The sequence below is a fragment of the Schistocerca cancellata genome, chromosome 10 (assembly GCF_023864275.1).
Source record: "Schistocerca cancellata isolate TAMUIC-IGC-003103 chromosome 10, iqSchCanc2.1, whole genome shotgun sequence".
Taxonomy (NCBI): Eukaryota; Metazoa; Arthropoda; class Insecta; order Orthoptera; family Acrididae; genus Schistocerca; species Schistocerca cancellata.
This window is the reverse complement of record NC_064635.1, coordinates 27,278,821-27,303,504: the sequence shown is the minus strand read 5'-3', so window position 1 is coordinate 27,303,504 and position 24,684 is coordinate 27,278,821. Positions and strand designations below refer to the sequence as shown.

The window sequence follows — 24,684 nt, the reverse complement described above, 5'->3', positions numbered from 1 at the left end:
GGTATCAGGTATCAGTTAACTTTATCTTGCTGACCGGGGAAACTCTCCATCGCTCAGATTTAGTGGTACAGAGGCCGGGTGGACAGCTCGTCAAAAACTGAACACATATCAGGCTTGAAAACAGTGTAACTAGGCTGTTTATGTTTTCTTTATGTAAGTAGGCTGTTTATGTTTTCTTATTGGCAACGTTACGTAGCGCTGTATATGAAAATCACTGGCTGTGCTGTGTGCAGTCTGTGGCTAGTTTGCATTGTTGTCTGCCATTGTAGTGTTGGGCAGCTGGATGTTAACAGCGCGTAGCGTTGCGCAGTTGGAGGTGAGCCGCCAGCAGTGGTGGATGTGGGAAGGAAATGGCGGAGTTTTGAAATTACATATATTATGACTTTTGATGATATTAAGGTAAATACATTGTTTGTTCTCTATTAAAATCTTTCATTTGCTAACTATCGCTACCAGTAGTTAGTGCCTTCAGTAGTTTGAATCTTTTATTTAGCTGGCAGTAGTGGCGCTCGCTGTATTGCAGTAGTTCGAGTAAGGAAGATTTTTGGTGAGGTAAGTGATTTGTGAAACGTATAGGTTAATGTTAGTCAGGGCCATTCTTTTGTAGAGATTTTTGAAAGTCAGATTGCGTTGCGCTAAAAATATTGTGTGTCAAAAAAATGGTTCAAATGGCTCTGAGCACTATGGGACTCAACTTCTGAGGTCATTAGTCCCCTAGAACTTAGAACTAGTTAAACCTAACTAACCTAAGGACATCACAAACATCCATGCCCAAGGCAGGATTCGAACCTGCGACCGTAGCGGTCTTGCGGTTCCAGACTGCAGCGCCTTTAACCGCACGGCCACTTCGGCCGGCTATTGTGTGTCAGTTTAAGCACAGTCATGTATAATTGTTATAAGGGGACGTTTCAACAGGAAGAAGGCGTACTGAACAGTGACAAAAAAGAAAGCAAAACAGAAACAAAGGTAAGAAGTACAGTATAGAGTAGCATCAACGGCGTGGGAGTTAAGTTATCACAGTCTTGGACTGCCGTACGGGCTACTCATGGTCAAATCTCCCTCGCACCAAATTCCTTTTTTTCTCCCCTTTTCGCTCTATTCAAATTTGTGATTGCGTCGTGGTGTAACGTTCGTTTGCAATAGCGAGGTGTAAGGAAGGGACCTATAACGGCAGTTAATTCTGCACAACTACGCTATTAGCAGCGGAAAGGAAGTGGCTTTCGAATGGGAAGCGTAAACAGTTGATGTCAAGGCGACAAGTCAACCGAATGCTCCACCGGAAAACTTGTCGGCATTAGTGCCAGTACGTGTGTCATACGACAGGAATCTCTAACCGACGCACCTACTTTGTGCGCCTGGTAAGTGAGTGACATATGCATCCTTGCCCGATTTAGGTGTTCGCATGAATGTGAGGGAAAACTGAGGGAAACTGGAGCTAAGTATAAGGACAGGAGAACGATATGGAACATATACAAAGAAGAGGTGGCAATAGTGAGATGTGGGGAACATCAACAACAAGCAAAAATTAAACAGGGTGTGAGACAGGGATGTGCACTCTCCCCTGTCCTCTTTAATATGTACATACAGAAAGCAATGGACGAGGTCAGAGAAAAGTTAGGACAAGCTAATGGAATCAGGATCCAGGGAAATATAGTTGATATGCTGCGTTTTGCGGATGACATTGCTGTCCTAGCGGAAAATGAGGAAGAATTACAAGTAGTGTTGGAGGAAATGGAAAACACTCTTGCTACACGGTAAAACATGAAAGTTAATAAGTCAAAAACAAAAATCTTAGTTGCAAGCAAACAAAATAATCAAGCAATTACGAATATAAGGCTGAATGGAGAGAAGCTGAAAGAAATACAAGACTTTGTCTACTTGGGAAGCAGAATAACATCAGATGGTCGTAGTAGGAAAGATGTAATAAGTAGAATAAATCAGGCAAAGATTGCATTCTATAAAAGGAAAGGACTCCTCACATCAAATATGATAAGTCTGTCGTTAAGGAAGCGGTTAATAAAGACCTTTGTTGGGAGTGTGCTTCTCTACGGCAGCGAAACCTGGACACTTGGAGAGGACGAAAGAAGAAGGATTGAAGGATTCGAAATGTGGTGTCTGCGAAGGATGTTAAAAATTCCATGGACGGCCAGGATGACAAATGAAGAAGTCCTGCAGAGAGCGGAGGAAGTTCCAGTTCTTTGGAAGACGATCAAGAAGAGGAGAGATATATGGATGGGACACATTCTGAGACATGAAAGTCTTCTCCACACTATAACGGAAGGCCTTGTGGAGGGCAAAAGGGCAAGAGGCAGACCTAGAAGAAAGTACATAAGCCAGATAATGCAGGACCTAGGATGCGGAAGTTTCACGGAATTGAAGAGGCTGGCCGACAATCGCACTGAATGGAGAGCTGCTGCAAATCAATCTTAGGATTGGCAACTTAAGAAGAAGATGAATGTGAATGTGATCAATCCCAAGGAAACATGAAAGTTTGTCACATAAATGGAAAATTGTACTGCAATGCAGCAGGATCTGCAACGAATTGACGCATGGTGCAGGAACTGGCAGTTGAATCTCAATGTAGACAAGTGTAATGTGCTGCGAATACATAGAAAGAAAGATCCTTTATCATTTAGCTACAATATAGCAGGTCAGCAACTGGAAGCAGTTAATTCCATAAATTATCTAGGGGTAGGCATTAGGAGTGAATTAAAATGGAATTATCATATAAAGTTGATTGTCGGTAAAGCAGATGCCAGACTGAGATTCATTGGAAGAATCCTAAGGAAATGCAATCCGAAAACAAAGGAAGTAGGTTACAGTACACTTGTTCCCCCACTGCTTGAATATTGCTCACCAGTGTGGGATCCGTACCAGATAAGGTTGATAGAAGAGATAGAGAAGATCCAACGGAGAGCAGCGCGCTTCGTTACAGGATCATTTAGTAATCGCGAAAGCGTTACGGAGATGATAGATAAATTCCAGTGGAAGACTCTGCAAGAGAGACGCTCAGTAGCTCGGTACGGGCTTTTGTTGAAGTTTCGAGAATATACCTTCACCGAGGAGTCAAGTAGTATATTGCTCCCTCCCACGTATATCTCGCGAAGAGACCACGAGGATAAAATCAGAGAGATTAGAGCCCACACAGAAGCATACCGACAATCTTTCTTTCCACGAACAATACGAGACTGGAACAGAAGGGAGAACCGATAGAGGTACTCAAGGTACCTTCCGCCACACACCGTCGGGTGGCCTGCGGAGTATGGATGTTGATGTAGATGTAGATAAGCTGCAACAAAGGAACAACAGTTTCACAATCACACAGTATCTCTGTGCACTGTCAAAACATACGTTTTTAACGTTTTTGAAGTTGTGTTGCTTTTTGGGAGTCTTATCTCTTGAATTCCTTTGTGTAACACGGTCCACATCCGTTTATTTGTTGTTTCCATTTCTGTGAGACGACTATGTGGCATCTTACCTGTTGTCACTCACTATTCGTGACATTTACTCGCGACGGTAACGTATTCTTTCCACATGACACACATTCTATAACTAGTGTATAGTATGACCACTGCCAAGAATACAGAAAGACAACAAACATGTCAGTGACTGGGCGGACAGTTCATAATGTTGTGGATGAAAAAAAAATGGCACTAGGGAGTTTTCAACATGGCTTGTCCGCTTTTTAAATTTTTTTTTTATTTTTGCATTTTACTCGTTATTGTTCGTTGTATTTGGTCGTAGCGGACGTCGCGTAACATCGGTTGAAGTTCGTTGTTGATCCCTTCACTGAGTTTTTAATTACAGAGACCAGCCAAGTGTCTGGCCGAACACACTCAAATATTAGCGGGATTCGAATCAGCGCCACGCCAACGACCCTCTTGCCATGCACGAACGCTAACCACGTGACCACAATTAATTCTTCCGCTCAATAGTGCAACACCGTGACCACTTAGCAACGACGTCATGGCTATTTAAACTCGTCCAATAGTGCGCTTTTTAAGCTTGGACCTTTCATTGCTTCGCTTTTTCTTTTTTTTTTCACAATTCAGTACACGTTCTTCCTGTTTTCATGCTAATCTGTGTTCAGTTCTTGACGGGGTGGTATCCAGTGGGTCATTTTACCGCTAAATCTGTAGGGGCGGCGGAGGGGGGGGGGGGGGGAGCGACGGGGAGTTTCGCTTGTGAGTAACAAGGGGCATTCTTGAAATACCCAACTTGAAGACAATTGTTGATGGTGTTGGGACAGCAACCAGCCACAAATTTACTTTCGGTTCCTTTATTCAAAGGGTACTGTTACCGGTTTCGAATTGTTGTGATTCATCATCAGACGCTTTACCCGCTTTCCTTATGACATGTGGTGTGTTTTTTACAAATTAATTGTCCTAAAATATAAATAATACATAATTATAAGCACGCCATACACAGATGGTTGCGGTACAGATTTTCGTTGCATGTGACTTACGTGAAATGTCGGTTTGGAGTGTTTGTTTTATAACATTCGTCCAACAGATGTGAATACATTCCCACTGCATTCTTATTGTTGCACACGTAAATTTTCCTCACTGAACTCTTTAGATTTGTCACTGAGAAGCAGAGGAGCAGAAAAAGGGGGCACTATGAATGTATTAGAAGAAATAGATATACAAACACACAAAAACAGCACCCCAGACTATATCCATAATGAACAAACAGAGTTAGCTAACACCCCTTTCCTGAAAAATTTCGAAAAATTATTTTCCAACCTCCAAAGCAAATAATATTAGTATGCCTAACTGCAGATCAAGTAGCAAATTTATATGTTACTATAATTCTCATGATGCTAAATGTAATTAAATAATGTACTATTTTAACTATACAGTACTAAAGAAAACCAACTTTATAATTAATGTAACAGTATCAACTCAAAATATCAATGTATCTGCACCAGTGTAAAAGGCATTTCCGTTGCGTAAGTGCATATATGATCCTTTGCAAACATAGGACATCTTCAAATGTTACGATATATCATAGCATCTTTGATACTCAAATGTTTGTAAGTTCTTTGTATGTATCAAAACATGAGGTGCGTGGTAGAAATGTTCTCAGTGGCAAATCTAAATTGTTCAGTGAGAAACATTTACGTGTGCAACAATAAGAATGCAGTGGGAATGTATTGACATCTAGAATGAGATTTTCACTCTGCAGCGGAGTGTGCGCTGACATGAAACTTCCTGGCAGATTAAAACTGTGTGCCCGACCGAGACTCGAACTCGGGACCTTTGCCTTTCGCGGGCAAGCGCTCTACCAACTGAGCTACCGAAGCACGACTCACGGCCGGTACTCACAGCTTTACTTCTGCCAGTACCTCGTCTCCTACCTTCCAAACTTTACAGAAGCTCTCCTGCGAACCAGTACCTCGTCTCCTACCTTCCAAACTTTACAGAAGCTCTCCTGCGAACCAGGAGAGCTTCTGTAAAGTTTGGAAGGTAGGAGACGAGGTACTGGCAGAAGTAAAGCTGTGAGTAGCAGGCGTGAGTCGTGCTTCGGTAGCTCAGTTGGTAGAGCGCTTGCCCGCGAAAGGCAAAGGTCCCGAGTTCGAGTCTCGGTCGGGCACACAGTTTTAATCTGCCAGGAAGTTTCATATTGACATCTGTTGGACGAATGTTATAAAACAAACATTCCAAACCGAAATTTCACGTAAGTCACATGCAACGAAAATCTGTAACGCAACCATTTGTGTATGGTGTGCTTATAATTATGTATTATTTATATTTTAAGACAATTAATCTGTAAAAAACACACCACATGTCATAAGGAAAGCGTGTAAACCGTCTGATGATGAACCACAGCGATTCGAAACCTTTGAATAAAGGAACTGAAAGCAAATTTGTGGCTGGTTGCTGTCTCAACACAATAAACATTTGTCTTCAAACAACAGCCACGGTCTCCATCATGTCATCATATGACAAAATTGCATTGAACACAATTTCTCACCGAAGATTGCCTTTTAAAACCTCTATTTACGATGAACGGTTGCGGTAAAACAGAGTTACTATCATCTGACTTGAGAATAGCGTACATGAAATGTAAAGCATATTAAATTACAAAATATGGCGTGCAATCTCATAAATACCATAAAGACAGTAAATTATTATTACACATACCTCACTAAAGGTCAAAGTTAAAACCAGTATCTACGTTGTACTCCGTCAAGCGCATCCGTCCCACACTGCAAGTCGCAGAATACATCACTGATACGAGAGCATCGCTGAACCGACACGTGGCGAAGTTACTGGAGAACATGTTGACATTCAGTGCCTCTAGAGGTCTCTTGTATATTCATGTCGTCGTCAACTGCCAATATAATATGCAGTTTTCATAAAAATGTGGTCACCGGTATACAATTATAACTTCTTTTATAGCAAGCGAAAGCTAAAATATTTTCTAGAAACTGAAAAAGCATTTTTTTTTTGAGTTATCAATCTTTATGATAGGTATTATGCGGCCCGCCACGAATTCTTCTCCCGTGCCAACCTCTTCATCTCAGAGTGGCTCTTGCAACCTAGGTCCTCAATTATTTGCTGGATGTATTCTAATCTCTGTCTTCCTCTACGCTCCTTCTACTACCAAGGAACTTATTCCCTGATGTCTTAACATATGTCGTATAATCCTGTCCGTGCTTCCCTTGTCAGTGTTTTCCGTAGACAGTTCCCTCGCCAATTTTTCGGAGAACTTCTGTTGTGTCTAGACAAGGCGAGGAAGCCGAAAGGGCACGCGTCAATTCACGCCGGCTTGCGTTAAGTCTGAAACAGGATACGTAATGAATGCTATAAAGAAAAGTACGTAGCTGCTGGAATACTTAACTTTAATCCATCATTTGTATACAGCATTCTTGACGATACAAGTGAGACTCTCTAGAATTGGTTAATGGCGCCTTGCTAGGTCGTAGCCATGAACTTAGCTGAAGGCTATTCTAACTATCTCTCGGCAAATGAGAGAAAGGCTTCGTCAGTGTAGTCGCTAGCAAAGTCGTCGTACAACTGGGGCGAGTGCTAGTACGTCTCTCTCTAGACCTGCCGTGTGGTGGCGCTCGGTCTACAATTACTGACAGTGGCGACACGCGGGTCCGACATGTACTAATGGACCGCGGCCGATTTAAAGCTACCACCTAGCAAGTGTGGTGTCTGGCGGTGACACCACAACTTCCTCATTTGGCTGCACATGCAAAGGAAAGAGCTCTGGTCGGCCTCGCGTATCTGATGAAATATGGAGCGTTGACAAGACGGCCAGGCCAGAAACTTCAACTCCCTCAAACTACGGTGTGGCGCGTTTTCAAACGACGCCTGCATATGAAGCCTTGCAGTTACTGCACTGCGTCCCGGCCACCATGACAGGAGGTACGAATTTTGCATTTCAGCTCTGCAGGATATGGCGTAGGACACTTTTTTTCGAACGGCTCTTCTTTTCGGACGAATCCGTGTTTCTATTGTCAGGTAAAGTAAACCGCCATAATGTAAGAATTTAGTGGTCACAATATCCCGGCGTCATCGTCGACCGTGAACGAGACTCCCCGAAAATGAATGTAATTTGTGCTGCTTCTGTTTACAAATTTTATGGACGACTCTTTTTTGTGCAGGAAAGTGTGACAGAAATGTCATAGGTAGACATGCTACAAAATGAGATTTTCACTCTGCAGCGGAGTGTGCGCTGATATGAAACTTCCTGGCAGATTAAAACTGTGTGCCCGACCGAGACTCGAACTCGGGACCTTTGCCTTTCGCGGGCAAGTGCTCTACCATCTGAGCTACCGAAGCACGATTCACGCCCGGTACTCACAGCTTTACTTCTGCCAGTACCACGTCTCCTACCTTCCAAACTTTACAGAAGCTCTCCTGCGAACCTTGCAGAACTAGCACTCCTGAAAGAAAGGATATTGCGGAGACATGGCTTAGCCACAGCCTGGGGGATGTTTCCAGAATGAGATTTTCACTCTGCAGCAGAGTGTGCGCTGATATGAAACTTCCTGGCAGATTAAAACTGTGTGCCCGACCGAGACTCGAACTCGGGACCTTTGCCTTTCGCGGGTAAGTGCTCTACCATCTGAGCATCTCAGATGGTACAGCACTTGCCCGCGAAAGGCAAAGGTTCCGAGTTCGAGTCTCGGTCGGGCACACAGTTTTAATCTGCCAGGAAGTTTCATGCTACAAAATTGTTGGTTTCCTCAACTTCAAGAGGATACGGATGATTTGATTTTTATGCATGGGGCGCACTGCTTCACTTTCGTCCCGAGGTCTGGCGTTGTCTTAACAACATCACCCCACAATGTTGGACTCAAAGAGGTGGCCAACAAATCTTGTTCATTGCTTCTGGCCTCCCAGGTTACCAGTCGTCATACCCTGCGATTCTTTTCTGGGGGGACACATCAAGGACAGTCTTTATCTCACCTATAGCCGGCCGCTGTGGCCGAGCGGCTCTAGGCGCCTTCAGTCCGGAACCGCGCTGCTGCTACGATCGCAGGTTCGAATGCTGCCTCGGCATGGATGTGTGTGATGTCCTTAGGTTAGTTAGGTTTAAGTAGTTCTAAGTTCTAGGGGACTGATGACCTCAGACGTTAAAGTCCCATAGCGCTCAGAGCCATTGCAACCATTTGAACCCACCTATGGCAGCTGCTCTTTAAGAGAAGAGAATACGAATTGTTGAAGTTGTCGATTCAATAAACGTCTGTTGATTCGTGCGTGGCATGTAACGGACATTGTTTCGATGCTTCTCGAGCAACGCGTGGTCCTCATATTGATTGTACGGTATAGCGTCAGTGCGAATATACAACTTTGAACCTTCATCTGTGCAGTAACATGCTGAATGTATTAGTATCTGACGTACTTTATCTATAATAAACAACTAAAATCTGTTCTTATCACCCTGTGCACCGTTAATCGCAGAGGAGCTAGCGGGTAAAAAAGACATCACATTTACTCCAGTGACTGTAACAGTTTCTTTGTTTCACGATTGCAAATTTCGGCCTTAGGCCACTATCAAGTGCATATTTTTGTGGCTGTAAGCCATGTCAACTTAAAAAGAGCTGACACATTTATATATCGTTGTGGTAACTATTAAATACATTCGTGACGCTGTTATATATGTATGTAAACTACTGGCCATTAAAATTGCTACACCAAGAAGAAATGCAGATGATAAACGGGTATTCATTGGACAAATATATTATACTAGAACTGACATGTGATTACATTTTCACCCAATTTGGGTGCATAGATCCTCAGAAATCGGTTCCCAGAACAACCACCTCTGGCCGTAATAACGGACTTGATACGCCTGGCCATTGAGTCAAACAGAGCTTGGATAGCGTGTACAGGTAAAGTTGCTCATGCAGCTTCAACACGATACCACAGTTCATCAAGAGTAGCGACTGGCGTATTGTGACGAGCCAGTTGCTCGGCCACCAGTGACCAGACGTTTTCAATTGGCGAGAGATCTGGAGAATGTGCTGGCCAGGGCAGCAGTCGAACATTTTCTGTATCCAGAAAGGCCCGTACAGGACCTGCAATATACGGTCGTGCATTATCCTGCTGAAATGTAGGGTTTCGCAGGGATCGAATAAAGGGTAGAGCCACGAGTCGTAACACATCTGAAATGTAACGTCCACTGTTCAAAGTGCCGTCAATGCGGACAAGAGGTGACCGAAACGTGTAACCAATGATACCCGATACCATCACACCGGCAGATACGCCAGTATGGCGATGAGGAATACACGCTTACAATGTGCGTTCACCGCGATGTCGCCAAACACGTATGCGACCATCGTGATGCTGTAAACAGAACCTGGATTCATCCGAAAAAATGACGTTTTTCAATTCGTGCACCCAGGTTCGTCGTCGAGTACACCATCGCAGGCGTTCCTGTCTGCGATGCAGCGTCAAGGGTAACCGCAGCAGTGGTCTCCAAGCTGTTAGGCCATGCTGCTGCAAACGTCGTCGAACTGTTCGTGCAGATGGTGGTTGCCTTGCAAATTTCCCCATCTGTTGACTCAGTGATCGAGACGTGGCTGCACGATCCGTTACAGCCATGAGGATAAGATGCCTGTCATCTCGACTGCTAGTGATACGAGGCCGTTGGGATCCAGCACGGCGTTCCGTATTACCCTCCTGGACCCACCAATTCCATATTCTGCTAACAGTCATTGGATCTCGACCAACGCGAGCAGCAATGTCGCGATACGATAAACCGCAATCGCGATAGGGTACAATCCGACCTTTATCAAAGTCGTTAACGTGATGGTACGCATTTCTCCTCCTTACACGAGACATCACAACAACGTTTCACCAGACAACGCCGGTCAACTGCTGTTTGTGTATGAGAAATCGGTTTGGAAACTTTCCTCATGTCAGCACGTTGTAGGTGTCGCCACCGGGGCCAACCTTGTGTGAATGCTCTGAAAAGCTTATCATTTGCATATCACAGGATCTTCTTCCTGTCGGTTATATTTCGCGTCTGTAGCACGTCATCTTCGTGGTGTAGCAATTTTAATGGCCAGTAGTGTAATAGTAATGACAACGACATATAAATGTGTCAGTTCATTAAAAGTTGACATGGCTTAAAGCCACAAAAATCTGCACTTGGTAATGGCCTACGGCCAAAATTGCAATCGTGAAATAAAGGAAGTGTTACAGTCACTAGCGTAAATATGACGTTTTTTATAAAGTTTGCAAGTAGGCTGTTTATGTTTTCTTATCGGCAGCGTTACGTAGCGCTCGGTATGAAAATCACTGGCTGTGCTGTGTGCAGTCTGTAGCTAGTTTGCATTGTTGTCTGCCATTGTAGTGTTGGGCAGCGGCAGCTGGATGTGAACAGCGCGTAGCGTTGCGCAGTTGGAGGTGAGCCGCCAGCAGTGGTGGATGTGAGGAGAGAGATGGCAGAGTTTTGAAATTTGTAATACTGGATGTCATGAACTACTATATATATTATGACTGTTAAGGTAAATACATTGTTTGTTCTCTATTAACATCTTTCATTTGCTAACTATGCCTATCAGTAGTTAGTGCCTTCAGTAGTTTGAATCTTTTATTTAGCTGGCAGTAGTGGCGCTCGCTGTATTGCAGTAGTTCGAGTAACGAAGATTTTTGTGAGGTAAGTGATTTGTGAAAGGTACAGGTTAATGTTAGTCAGTGCCATTCCTTTGTAGGGATTTCTGAAAGTCAGATTGCGTTGCGCTAAAAAATATTGTGTGTCAGTTTAAGCACAGTCATGTGTAATTGTTGAAAGGGGACGTTTCAAGTTCTACTTGACTGTGAATCCCAGGTATAAAAATAGATAGCGGGTAGGTGGAAACAGCACACTAAAGGCCTCTACGATGGGGAGCAGCTGCCCTCTTGTCCATGGCTCGCCCGACCGTTGCCGCCACACATCACTTGAGCCGGGGACGGTCATGAGTGGATCATCGGTCGGTCCGCCTACCGGACGACGTGAATTGACTCGCCGATCGCTTATGGGTTGGCTATGTGTGTCTGAATCGACTCCCGATTTATCTTCTTGAGTGCACAGCCACTGCTTAGTGTCGTTCAAGTCTTCGTGCAAGTGTTTGTCAAACTGTAGTAGTTGGTCTCATTTCCACAGGCAACTTGTTTTAAATGTTGGCGGAGTACTGGCAGTGAGTCAGTCGGCTGGAGCAGCTCAGCGGCCAAGTCTCTGTGCGGCGCAGTCAGCCAGGCCCAACAGCGGTCTCTATGCGGTTTTTTTTTTTTGTGGTTTTAGGGCGCACAACTTCAATGGTCATTAGCGCCCAGACTACGTTAGGAATGCACCGCGAGGCACAAGTTTAAAACAGCAACTAAAAGGGAAAACACGATAAAAGACAGACTGACAGGCATAGGATTAAAAAAAACAGCATAATCAAATGTCCTTAGAGAGGTTTGTCAAGTTGATAAAACGAAGAACGCGAGCAGCTGCTCGTGGGTCATCCGCTAAAATGGCATCTGGAGTACATGGCAGGCCAAGATCGAGACGCAGTGTGTTAAAATCCGGACAGGACGTTAAAATGTGGCGGACCGTCAGCAATTGCCCACATGGGCAGAGCGGCGCCGGCGCAGCCGTCAGCAGATGGCGATGGCTGAACCGGCAGTGTCCAATTCGTAACCGGGCCAAAACGACCTCCTCCCGCCGAGAAGGGCGTGAGGAGGACGTCCGAGCCGCGGGAAGAGGTTTCGAGGCCCAAAGCTTGTTGTCCGTAAGTGCAGCCCAACTGGCATGCCACAGCGATAAAATGCGCCGACAAATGACCCTGCTACAATCTGACGAAGGGACACAACGAGAAGCTGTCTGAGGCTGGAGGACCGCAGCCTTGGCCGCGGCATCCGCAGCTTCGTTCACATGGATACCGACATGGCCAGGAACCCACATAAAGCTAACCGGAGAACCGTCGTCCGCCAGCTGCTGAAGAGAGCGTCGGATCCGGTGCACGAGAGGGTGAACCGGATACGGATCACTGAGGCTCTGAATGGCGCTCAGAGCATCGGAGCAGATGACATAAGCAGAATGTCAGTGGCGGCAGATGTAAAGAACAGCCCGGTAGAGGGCAAAGAGCTCAGCTGTGAAGACCGAACAATGGCCATTGAGCCGGTATTTGAAACTTTGTGCCCCGACAATAAAAGAACACCCAACCCCGTCATTGGTCTTAGAGCCATGTGTATAAATGAAGGTCATATTAAGGGGCTCCGGAACGCCCTATACTTGCAATGTTAAAATAACGCTTATAAATTACATCTTTCCTCACAAAGTATTTGAGGTAGGAAGTTGAACTTTTTACAGATTATTTATTGGAATATGGGCTACAACTTAACACAGGGATTTTACAAAATTTTAGTTCAGTTATTAAAGATGATTTTTTTTCAATTGTAATGAAAATTCACAACATTTTTTTGCAATTTTTTATTTATATATTCAAAAATATACAGTTTTTTGGAAAAAGGCTGTGTTAAATTATGCAGAAGGTACTGTGTAACATTTACTGAAAGTTTGAAACAAATATGTTTGGAAGATCCTTAGAAAACATGTAATTAGTATGAGAAAATAAAAGTTTTGGGAATCGAGCGACAAAGATTGGATTAACTTTTTAGTGCATTCCAGGTCCATAGGATGGATTATCTTCATCCTCTGCAAACTCCTCCTCCAGCTTCCTCTTGTTCCCCCTCCTGTTTACTCTTGCTTGTATTTATAGACTCTTTACAGCCCTGTCTGCAGCCCGAAGGCGTTCCTTGTCTAAAGCAAGCATCGCTCGTACCATGTTAGAACCTATCTTCATTCCCATATTTCTAAATACCTTGCACCTTACAATGTTGCCATCATTGAAAATCGCAACAGCATCATACACACCCAAGTGAAGTGTTTCTATTCCAACAAATACAGTCTTGGGGATTCTCGCCCATATAACACTATATACACTTTCATTGGGGTTTTGAGTTTTTCCGTGAATACACTTTTTCAACAGTTCAGGTGCTGCTAAGTCTCTGAAAATAGGTTAGCCACAACACATACTTTACCTCACATCACTAAAATGTACCTGATGAACACGGACGTTAATAATAACACCATTTGACAGCAGTTTAACAGCGCCACAGTGGGTCACGCCCATGTAGAACACATTTCAAAAAAAATTTAAAAATAGTTGTAGTCTTCGGAATTGAATAAATTATATATCTATTAAAAGGTAATAGTCTGCAGATTCAGAAAACGCAAAAAAGTAAAAATTGAACTTTTCATGATTTTGAGCCTTTCCGGAGCCCCTTAATGAACTTCGAACGAAGTTCGACAAAACGGGAGCGGTATACCGAACCGGGGGTAACCTCCTTTGGGAGCGAGCTGAGGTCAAGGTGAACGCGAACCTGAGCATGGAGCCAAGGTGGCGTGTGGCTCTCGCCCACTCGAAAGGTTGCAGGGAGTGAAAAATCAAGGTGTTGAAGGAGGCGACGAAAGCGAACTCCAGGGGGTAGCAGGGCAGAGACATACAACCCGTATTGACGATCGAGAGAGTAGTCAAAAAACGAACGATAAGACGGGTGGTCGGCTGGCTCTATGCGGTGTCACAGCGAGTGGGGGCTGTTCCGAGTGCTACGAGGTTTGTGGCTCACCGACCCAGGACATGAAAGTTAAGTGGTGATTTCATTACCGAAGCCACGTCTGTTCACGTTGTACCCTCGGGTGGTGGTTTGCTGTTGGCGGTATTCCTGGGAGCAACAGTGAGTGTTCGAGTTGGTGAAGATTTAGCCGCCTTGTGGTGGAATTAACTATATTTGTCGGTTTCAAGTCCAAGTGCACCAGCGGAATTTTCTGCCTCGGTGTTCCGGTTACCTGCCCTGGTCGCTGAAGTAAATTCAGGCAGTGTCCTTTCCTCACCTGTTCTCGCTGTCCAACATGATGTATAGTTTTTGACAGTTTAATGTATTTTTGGTTGTGGGCGGCTATGTCTGTAACGTTTCGGCTTTGGAATTCTCGTGTACTGGTCGGTGGTTAGCAAGTCGTCTTGTCGGTGGGTCCCTGACTGCCTCTTGGTTGTGTCGCCGGCGGATCCGGTGTAGTTGGGCCGACTTCTTGTCTCACCTAACATCACATGAGACACACTACCACAGCAAAGGATGTCGTTTTTCCTGTTTACAAGTTGGGCTTCGTGTAGTTGTAAAGCTGACTACCCTTATTTTTCCTCAGTTCAGTTTCCTCTTGCCCTATGTAGAACTAACTGTTTTGGAGGTTAATGACATAAATACACTGTGTTATGTCAGTATTCCAGGTAATACAGTCCGTTAATACTTATCATTATTTTTACCAGTGTGACAAAATTAATATTTTCTTTAAAAAATGGCTCTGAGCACTATGGGACTTACTTCTGAGGTCATCAGTCCCCTAGAACTTAGAACTACTTAAACCTATCGCCGGCCGAAGTGGCCGTGCGGTTAAAGGCGCTGCAGTCTGGAACCGCAAGACCGCTACGGTCGCAGGTTCGAATCCTGCCGCGGGCATGGATGTTTGTGATGTTCTTAGGTTAGTTAGGTTTAACTAGTTCTAAGTTCTAGGGGACTAATGACCTCAGCAGTTGAGTCCCATAGTGCTCAGAGCCATTTTTGAACTTAAACCTATCTAACCTAAGGACATCACACACATCCATGCCCAAGGCGGGATTCGAACCTGCGATCGTAGCGGTCGCGCGGTTCCAGACTTAAGCGCCTTGAACGAACAGCAACGTGTATTTAGCATAGTTTACAGTATTTAGAAAGTTATTTTCATTTTTGTCTAACTTTCTGTGTACGAAAGTTGCATATTCTGAAAAATTACATTGTGAAATAATGCTGTATATAAGAAAATATTACGGTGTGGCCGAGCGGTTCTAGGCGCTTCAGTCTGGAACCGCGCGACCGCTACGGTCGCAGGTTCCAATCCCGCCATGGGCATGGATGTGTGTGATGTCCTTAGGTTAGATAGATTTAAGTAGTTCTAAGTTCTAGGGGACTGATGACCTCAGAAGGTAAGTCCCATAGTGCTCAGAGCCATTTTTTAAAGAAAATATTAATTTTGTCACACTGGTAAAAATAATGATAATTATTAACGGAATGTATTACCTGGAATACTGACATAACACAGTGTATTTATTTCATTATCCTCCAAAACAGTTAGTTCTACATAGGGCAAGAGGAAATTAAACTGAGGAAAAATAAGGGTAGTCAGCTTTACAACTACACGAAGCCCAACTTGTAAACAGGGAAAACGACATCCTTTGCTGTGGTAGTGTGTCTCATGTGATGTATCCTTATTTGAGGGAGGTCTTGATTACTGAAGAGTATCATTTGACGATTTCATAAAAGAAACCAAACTCAATGGCTATCAAAAGAAAACTCCTTGCACACACAAAATCTAATTAGCTATAATTAATACTGTAACAGAATTACAGAACAGGTCAAAGATTTTAACTGTTTAGGTTGTTACGTCACACATGAGTGTGACAAATACAAAGAGAAGAAATTAGTGATGTCTGGGAATGTAAGTGGTACACTAAGCAGATGCCTGAAAAATAAAAAAAAGGGGGAAATAAATAAAATTGAAATTTTATAAGACAATGGCAGTCCCAGTGCCTGTTCAGGAAAGTGCGTCGTGGATTATAAATAAATCAATTCAACGCCCGATTTTTTAATGATTCGAACTCTCATGTGGAAAACAGCTTGAAACGTCTGTGACAATGGCTTAAATATTTGAGATTAAGCATGTACCGGGGTATCTGTTGAGAGGCCAGACAAACGTGTGGTTCCTGAAGAGGGGCAGCAGCCTATTCAATAGTCGCAGGGTGAACAGTCTGGCCTTGTAGCATTAACCAAAACGGCCTTGTTGTGCTGGTACTGCGAACGGCTGAAAGCAAGGGGAAACTACGACCGTAATTTTTTCCGAGGACATGAAGCTTTACTGTATGGTTAAATGATGATGGCGTCCTCTTGGGTAAAATATTTCGGAGGTTAAATAGTCTCCCATTCGCATCTCCGGGCGGTGACTGCTCAGGGTGACGTTGTTGTCAGGAGAAGGAAAACTGGCGTCCTACGGATCGGAGCGTGGAATGTCAGGTCCCTTAATCGGGCAGGTAGGTTAGAAAATTTAAAAAGGGAAATGGATAGGTTAAAAATAGATATAGTGGGCATTAGTGAAGTTCGGTGGATGGAGGAACAAGACTTGGTCAGGTGAATGCAGGGTTATAAATACAAAATCAAATAGGGGTTATGCAGGAGTAAGTTAAAAAATGAATAAAAAATAGGAGTGCGGGTAGGCTACTACAAACAGCATAGTGAACGCATTATTGTAGCCAAGAGAGACACGAAGCCCACGCCTACCGCAGAAATACAAGTTTATATGCCAACTAGCTCCGCAGATGTCGAAGAGACTTATGAAATGTATGATGAGATAAAAGAAATTATTCAGATAGTGAAGGGAGACGAAAATATAAAAGTCATGGGTGACTGGAATTCGATAGTAGGAAAAGGAAGAGAAGGAAACGTAGTACGTGAATATGGAATGGGGGTAAGGAATGAAAGAGGAAGCCGCCTGGTAGAATTTTGCACAGAGCATAACTTATTCATACCTAACGCTTGGATCAAGAATCATGAAAAAAGATTGTACATATGGAAGAGGCCTGGAGACACTCCAAGATTTCAGACATTATATAATGGTAAGACAGAGATTTAGTAACCAGGTTTTAAATTGTAAGACATTTCCAGGGGCAGATGTGTACTCTGACCACAATCTATTGATTATGAATCGTAGATTAAAATTGAAGAAATTGCAAAAAGGTGGGAATTTAAGGAAATGGAACCTGGATAAACTGAAAGAACCAGAGGTTGTAGAGAGTTTGAGGGAGAGGATCAGGGAACGATTGACAAGATTGGGGGAAAGAAATACAGTAGAAGAAGAATGGATAGCTTTGAAAGATGAAATAGTGAAGGCAGTAGAGGATCAAGTAGGTAAAAAGACGAGGCTAGTAGAAATCCTTGGGTAACAGAAGAGATACTGAATTTAATTGATGAAGGAGAAAATATAAAAATGCAGTAAATGAAGCAGGCAAAAAGGAATGCAAAAGTCTCAAAAATGAGATCGACAGGAAATACAAAATGGTTAATCAGGGATGACTAGACGTCAAATGTAAGGATGTAGAGGCATATATCACTAGGGGTAAGACAGATACTGCCTACAGGAAAATTAAAGAGATCTTTGGAGAAAAGAGAACCACTTGTATGAATATGAAGAGCGCAGGTGGAAACCCAGTTGTAAGCAAAGAAGGAAAAGCAGTAAGGTGGAGGGAGTATATAGAGGGTCCATACAAGGGCGATATACTTGAGGACAATATTATGGAACTGGAAGAGGACGTAAATAAAGATGAAAAGGGAGATAAGATACTGTGTAAAGAGTTTGACAGAGCACTGAAGGACCTAAGTCGGAACAAGGCCCCGGGAGTAGACAATATTCCATTGGAACTACTGACAGCCTTGTGAAAGCCAGCCGTGATAAAACTCTGTCACCTGGTGAGCAAGATGTGTGAGACAGGCGAAATACCTTCAGACTTCAAGAAGCATATAATAATTCCAATCCGAAAGAAAGCTGGTGTTGAAAGATGTGAAAATTAGAGAACTATCAGTTTCATAAATCACAGCTGAAGAAGACTAACAAGAATTCTTTACAGGCGAATGGAAAAACTGGTAGAAGCCGACCTCGGGGAAGATCAGTTTCGATTCCGTAGAAAGTTTGGAACACGTCAGGCAATACTGACCCTACGACTTATATTAGAAGATAGATTAAGGAAAGGCAAACCTATGTGTCTAGCATTTGTAAACTTAGAGAAAGCTTTTGCCAATATTGACTGGAATACTCTCTTTCAAATTGTGAAGGTAGCAGGGGTCAAATAGCGACAGGATGTTTGAAATTTGTACAGAAACAAGATGGCAGTTATAATAGTTCTGAGGCATCTAGGGATCACCAATTTAGTACTTGAGGGCAGCCTGGAGGGTAAAAGTCGTAGAGGGAGACCAAGAGATGAATACACAAGCAGATTCAGAAGGATGTCGGTTGCAGTAGTTACTCGGAGATAAAGAAGCTTGTACAGGTTAGAGTAGCATGGAGAGCTGCATCAAACCAGTCTCTGGGCTGAAGACCAGAACAACGACAACAAACATGTAAACGAAAAAATTTAGAAAAAGTTTTAAGTTAAATTTAAAGTCCTTTGGAAGTCGCTAAACGGTCTCATCCTCAAACACTTTGTGCTCCGTTTTCAGCAGAAGCTAGTTTATCACGCATCTTAATGTTCATGACGTCATATAACACGAACTGACATAGTTCTGTAGGGTCGTCTAGTGGTGGATCTGTCTGCAAAATTTATTGCTAACGGAGTTAGTAGTGAAAAAGTAAGAAGTTAAAACTTCATACATGACGTGGTAGCTTTATTCCATGAACAACGAAAATGTGGTAAGCGATAAACAATTTTCCATTCGTGGGTGGTGCCACCGAGAAAAGTACCTTAAATGTTTGAAATTATGTGTAAGAAGTTTGTAGGTAGTCGTTAAGCTTTCCCATTCTCATATAGTGGGTGAATATGGTCTGGGTAATTTGCACGCCGTGAGTTAAGCTACCTGAAGAAACATTCATAATCTCTAACTGCAATACTTGTTAACTGTTTTAAACCGTTATCATAAGATTATACCTCTTAATGAGTAGATTGTGTCAGCATTTGAAATTTTTAAATTAGTTCTATAACTGTATGAAATACTGAAAACCAAATTTCTGTTGCCCCTGGAAGCCATCAGACAGGCAACCTGCAACTACAGTTGTGCACGATTATAGTTGTTTTATAGCACAGTAACTAAGAAAATTACAAGCGACAGAGGTGAGAGCAGTGAAGGGATGCTACAGAAGCTGACAGATTTCGAAATTCGTGAGTGAAAAAAAAATAGCCGGCCGCTGTGGTCGAGCGGTTCTAGGCGCTTCAGTCCGGAACCACGCGACCGCTACGGTCGCAGGCTCGAATCCTGCCTAGGGCGTGGATGTGTGTGACGTCCTAAGGTTAGTTAGGTTTAAACAGTTCCATGTCTAGGGGACTGATGACCTCAGATGTTAAGTCCCATAGTGGTTAGAGCCATTTGAACCATTTTAACTGAAAATATTTAATATGCTTCGTGAGTTATGGAAGAACTGCAAGTATTTAACATCCTCAAAAAAAAAAAAAAAAAAATAAGAGAGAGAGAGAAGGAAGGAACTGAATCCAACATTTCGAGAGAATGAAAGAAGGAAGATTACCTCTCCAGTTAAGAAGATTTAATCAGTTGGGAGAAGAAAGGAAGCAGTGGGTACAGTAACTGGCAAAAAAGAAAAGATCTAATGCTGAAAGTTATGGTGATAATGATGGACTGAGCGAGCAATGGATTACAATGTGGCAACTTCCACAGAGACAGCAACTACTGCACAATACGTGTAAAACAAACACAGGTCTATACACCGTCCAGTTATATTAATGTGACCACCCGTCAAAAACCTGAATAACCACCTCTTTGGCGCGAATGGCTGTGAGACGTACTGGAAAGGAGTGAGGCTCTGCAGGGTACCGTCAGAGATGTGAAGCCAAGCCGATTCCAGTGCCGTGGCAAGCTGCATTAGGTTTCTCGTTGGAGCATCCATTATGTTGAAAGGTCTCTGTTGGATTCCTTTCATGTTAATTTCTTAAATCTGTTGTCATTTACGGCATAAATTCCTCTTCTAAATTTACTGTGGCGTTTCTGACTATCTGGGAGGAGACTGAGTAGTGGAACGTGTTAGTTTTACACATAAACAAGAACGATCTGTCACACTACTACTCTTTAAAACACAGTTTATATGTAATTCATGTCACACAGTCTCATACGGAACCTACATCCGCTTTCTTTTATATACTGTATATGATAAGATACTGTCATCCCCCTTCCCTTCTGTGTGAGAGGATGAATGAGCAAATGCATTTCTAGTTGCATGCTTGAGGGTAGCAGACAAGCCTGTCTGCTAGAGAACAGTAGGACCAACATCGGAACAGGTAGCTACGCTTTCTAAAAGCAAAGAGGTTTCTATTCTTAGTATGGTCCTATCTGTCCCTTGTCATGTTGGTATAGGAAGCTGCCTCTCTGGCCACTTCCGTTTGTATTTGTGAGACACCCTCAGGAAGGGACCAGGTCAGTCTGTCCGCAGCGAGCGTCTGGAGTGGTAAGATCTCCGGCTAAGCGCGTGTCTGCTAAGTCCGTAGGACAATGGATTTCTTAAGTTCAGCCTAACTGAAAATTTAACCATCTTTATTTCAGGTTTAGCTCTAAAATATCTTATGTTATCTTAAATTGCAATGCAGTGTAATTCGCGTGTGAAGTTCAGAATATCTTCCGGTAGTTGCTTTGTCACTACTTTGTGAGTAAAGTGGAACCACGTGTTGATCAGTAACTCTAAGATCATCAATCTTAAATGCGAATGTGCGTGAGATTATAACGTCTCGTCCTGACAATATTTTTCAATACAGCAAATTTTCTTTATGTTCAACCCACGTGGGGTGTACTTTGTGAGACCAGTACCACGTGCTTATACATTTGTTTGACCCATCAGGTTAATAGTAAGACGTTAGTAACCAATTCGAGGTTTTTCTTTAGTAAATCGCGTTCCGATGTAATTTATTTTAATTATCAAAATTATTGTGGAGTTACAGTTGACCACGTGAAGCATGTGGTGTAAGCATCAAATAGCCCTCAGCTATTCTTTTCGGGAAGATTTCACAGAAAGTTAGTATGAATTTAGTATACCAGTGTGTGGTAATTACATGACGGACAGGATTGTGCTACGAACGTAACTTCTTTGGGTGAAAATTGAATCGGTTGGTTGTGGTTAATTTCCTCTTGCATATGTTTCAACGTTCTTCGTGTGTTATTTTATGAATGCAGTGTTGTTTGCAGTCTCCCAATCTTGGCTCCATATTTGATGTGTTCCGTTCTTCCACCGGCTTTCTATAGCGCCTTTTTGTCCTGCGCTGTATACTTTAACCACGATCGCATGCGAGCACTGTACACACTTAGCCGTTTGGGAAAGGTTTCCGCGCTTGTGCTGAAAGCCAGTGATCTTGCTATTTCGAACGTCAGATAAATCGCACCGTTCTCGCATTACGACAACGTCTACATTATTTCCCGCGACTTACTTACCAGCGACGGAACAGGTAACAGGACCGGAAGCACCTGTCTCTTCGAAAAAAATGTATGGCTATAAATGACGCCGGAAACCCGGACCACACAGTGATCTTTTCATAATGAAGTGGTCCTGGTTGTTTTGCGTGTGGATTTTCCGTTGCCCGTATTCGACAATTCTCTATATTGACATATCCTGTCAGATGGAAATGGACTTCGTCTACCCACAAAAGCTTCCACGGCCAATCATCGTCCACTTCCAAGCGAGCAAGTAATTCCAAAGCAAAGATCTCTCTCGCTGGCAGGTCAACAGGAAGCAACTCGTGCATGTACGTAATTTTTAAATACATACAAAAGAAGGATGTTTCGTAGGACTTTACGCACCGTGATGACGGGTATGTCCAATGTTCAGGCAATTCTCCGTGCACTACACTTTTGCACACCACCACTCATCTCCTCCTGCACTGCTGTGGCCACTGCTTCCACTGACGTCGAATCAGTTCGTTTCCTCCCTCTACCAGGTTGCACACCTGAAAAACCCGTGTTTTTGAATTTTCTTCAAACCCACGGTAGCCATCGGACCAACGCCTGTTGTCAAGCCGTTCGGTGTCCGGAACTTATGCAGAGCGATGTCTGCATAGTCATCATTCTTGTAATACAGCATTACAAGCAGAGCGCAATCCTCCATTGAGACAGCCATAACGAACGTCGCAGACGCGAAAGGAGGAAAAGCCGTTTTTTTTTTCTTTATTGAATTCAATTCCCCCCGAAGAGGGCGGGCTGGCAGCAGCTTAGTATGCCGCTCTTCAGCCTACAGATTTTGCGAGAAAGTTCAAGAGAATAAATAATGAAAAACAGGCGATAAAATCGGAGACTTAAAGAGTAACATGGCGAAAAGAAATCGTGGAACTTAAAACAAACAACAGAGGGATGATGATGCTAATAAAATACATACGAAGCAGACAGGGAAAACAATAGACAGACAATTAAAAAACACGGCGACAGCCTGGATTCTGTTCGCAGAAGACATAAAATTCACACCTAGCGACAGCATGGTTTCTGTTCGCAACACGAGAAAGACAAACAACACTGAATAGTCACTGGAACACTGCACTAAAAAGTTGGCAAATGTGACATACCACAGCCGAGAGCAGGTGGGGGGAAACTGGACAGAAGATGGGAAAACAAAAAAGGGGGGCAAAGGAGAGTAAAAGCGAAGGGGGAAACCGGGAAAGGAGCTGATGGAGGATGAGGACCCATAAGAGGGGTGGGGGGCAGACGCGACAGGGAGTCGGGTAGGCAGAGGAGGGGAATACAAAAGGACTTGGGGGGGAGAAGGGAGGTAGGGAGAGGTTTAGTGGGGAGAAAACAGGACGGAAGGGGGGGAAGAGGGAGCCCAGGGAAAGGACAGAGGAAAGGAGGGGGAGTTGTCTTGTGACAGCCAGAGCGAGAGCACCAGCAGCAGCGAGTACTGTTTGTATAAAGCGTTTATTTTGCATTTTGTTTACGACCTTCCACTAAGGAAGGGATTCTATTTGTGTTTATCTGCTCTGCATAGTAACTAACAGTTCTTGATAAAACTTTACGTAGTTTTCGTGTTAGATTTCTTATTGTTTTCTTGATCGTTTAGAACAGAAAGCGCCCTAAAACCGTCTTTGTTTGTTTCGCGGCCGTTAGCCACTAGTCACTTGAATCAGCAGTTGTCTTGTGACAGCCAGAGCGAGAGCACCAGCAGCAGCGAGTACTGTTTGTATAAAGCGTTTTTGTACTTATTTGCTGCGCTTAGCTTTTAAATAGTTTTTCTGGGAAAACCTAGCGTAGTTTTCGCGTCTCGTATTTCAGTGAGTGTTTCTTGATTATCAGAGTAGCTCATCAGAAGATTATCTTGGGAATTTGTCACCGTATAGGGTAGGGTAAACATAGTCATGTGTAGGGACTGTGGTTGTTGTGAGCGGACGCAAGGAGAATTGGCCACTCTTCGGGGGCAGGTGGAGGCTTTGTCTGTTAGGCTCATCGAGCTCGAGGCGCAGGCGTCGGCTCGTAGTGGCGTTGGGGCAACTGTGGTGAGACCTATGCCTACTTCGGTGGCCTTGGAATCACATGGAACCCCTGATGTCGCTGCGTCTTCCGACAGTGAGCATCTTACCGGTCAGCCATCACTCCAGGGTGAATGGCGGACAGTGGTGGGCTCGCGCGTGCCTGGCCGAAAGGCGAAGGTGGTATCTGGCCGTGTGGCAGCTGCCTTACCCCTTTCCAACAGGTACGGGGTGCTTCCTAGTGGTGATGACATCGTTTCCGAGCCACCACAGGATGCCTCGCCTGTTGGGCCAGTGGCCGATTCTCCGGCAAGGTCCCGACAGTCACAGAGGGCGGGCCTATTAGTTATAGGGAGCTCCAACGTTAGGCGGGTTATGGAGCCCCTCAGGAAAATAGCGGGTAGGTCGGGGAAGAATGACAGTGTGCACTCGGTGTGCTTGCCGGGGGGTCTCGTCCGTAATGTGGAGGAGGCCCTTCCGGCAGCTATTGAACGCACTGGGTGTGACCGGCTGCAGATAGTAGCACATGTCGGAACGAATGACGCCTGCCGCTTGGGTTCTGAGGCCATCCTTGGTTCCTTCCGGCGGCTGGCTGATTTGGTGAAGACAACCAGCATCGCACGCGGAGTGCAAGCTGAGCTTAATATCTGCAGCATAGTGCCCAGAGTCGATCGCGGTCCTCTGGTTTGGAGCCGTGTGGAGGGTCTAAACCAGAGGCTCAGACGACTCTGCGACTATAATGGTTGCAAATTCATCGACCTCCGTTATTGGGTGGAGAACTGTAGGGCCCCCCTAGACAGGTCAGGCGTGCATTACACACCGGAAGCAGCTACTAGGGTAGCAGAGTACGTGTGGCGTGCACACGGGGGTTTTTTAGGTTAGAGGGACCCCCCCTTGGGCGAAACGACAAAATACCTGACGGCTTACCAGAGAGGACATTATCATCGTTGATA

At 44.0% G+C, this 24,684-nt stretch overlaps 2 non-coding genes across 2 annotated transcripts; one reads left to right on the top strand and one right to left on the bottom strand.

Annotated features, from left to right (window-relative positions):
* Nucleotides 1–5,231: 5,231 nt before the first annotated feature.
* On the bottom strand, nucleotides 5,232–5,306 carry Trnas-cga (transfer RNA serine (anticodon CGA)). The gene has a single exon. It is a non-coding gene; the product is annotated as a tRNA-Ser (tRNA).
* Nucleotides 5,307–5,521: 215 nt separating this feature from the next.
* On the top strand, nucleotides 5,522–5,596 carry Trnas-cga (transfer RNA serine (anticodon CGA)). Its single transcript has one exon. It is a non-coding gene; the product is annotated as a tRNA-Ser (tRNA).
* The last annotated feature ends 19,088 nt before the right edge of the window (nucleotides 5,597–24,684 follow it).